The sequence below is a fragment of the Pristis pectinata genome, chromosome 33 (genome assembly GCF_009764475.1).
Source record: "Pristis pectinata isolate sPriPec2 chromosome 33, sPriPec2.1.pri, whole genome shotgun sequence".
Lineage (NCBI taxonomy): Eukaryota > Metazoa > Chordata > Chondrichthyes > Rhinopristiformes > Pristidae > Pristis > Pristis pectinata.
In genome coordinates, this window is record NC_067437.1 from 2,852,964 (window position 1) to 2,854,389 (window position 1,426).

Here is a 1,426-nt window from a genome sequence, read left to right on the forward strand (position 1 = left end):
TTTTTTCTCCTCAAAGTCGGAGTCGATACCAGACCCGCCCACCCGAGTCCCGCCAACCCCATTGGTTGCTGCATGTTGATTGGCGTGAGGGCTATCCAAGCGGAGCCCCGGTCGATGAGGGCCCGCCTCCGGGTCGGGATGACTGACGGCTCCACCGCCAGTGGCGGCGCGCAGCCTCCCGTCCGCGGCCGCTGATTGGCGGGAGTGCCAGCGGCCGGTCGGGGAGGGCGAGAAGGAAAACCGGAAGAGCAAAAAAAGAATCGATTCGAGACCGGAAATCGCATCGAAATGGCTGAGGCAAGAAAGAAAGTCCCAGCTTCCCATCCCAGGACTGAGAACCAAAGGGGTGGCCCTCCAGTCACCCTAACCTAAAGAGGGGGTACCTGGAGGGTGGCACCTGGCTACCACCTCCACATGGACACAACTTGCTGCAATTGGAAGTTCTGCCTGAGCCTGGTGTCCCGCCACTTCCACAGGTCCTGGTCCTGACTCTGGCTCTGCTCTGTTTCTAATCTTTATCTCAAAATTAAACTTCATTCTTAATGAAAGTATATCTACTAAAGAAGAATAGTGCAAAACTTTTACATTTGTGGTCATTACACCCACCCGGGACATTCTCTCTTCTCTCCTCTTCCATCGGGTAGAAGATACAGGAGCCTGAGGGCACGTCCCACCAGACTTAAGGACAGCTTCTACCCCACTGTGATAAGACTATTGAACGGTTCCCTTATACAATGAGATGGACTCTGACCTCATGATCTACCTCGTTGTGACCTTGCACCTTATTGCACTGCACTTTCTCTGTAGCTGTGACACTTTACTCTGTACTGTTACCGTTGTTACCTGTGCTACATCAATGCACTCTGTACTAACTCAATGTAACTGCATTGTGTAATGAATTGACCTGTACAATCAGTTTGCAAGACAAGTTTTTCACTGTACCTCAGTACAAGTGACAATAATAAACCAATTCCAATACCTATAGTGTTTATTTTTTAAAAGCCATAGCACCATTACCACTTATGTGATAAGTGATGCACCATTTCAGTGTTTGGGGGGCTTCCCCACCCGACTCAGCCCCTCCGTGTGCGGTAGCGGAAGGAGCCCAGACTGCAGTCGTTCCCCACAGATCCTTAGCATTGGCTGCACTGAGCTTCAGTGCGTCCCTCAGCACGTACTCCCGCAGCCTGGAATGTGCCCGTCGGCAGCATTCCCTTATGGACATCTCGCAGAGCTGGGAGACCAACAAGTTTCGGGCAGACCAAAGGACGTCCTTCATGGAGTTGATGACCTTAGAACATGATGTCTGTCTGGGTGTGTGTCTCTGGGAACAGCCCATAGATCAGAGAGTCCTCTGTTATGCAGCTGCTGGGGATGGATCAGGACACGGACCCTTGAATCCTTCTCCACAACTTCTTAGAAATCC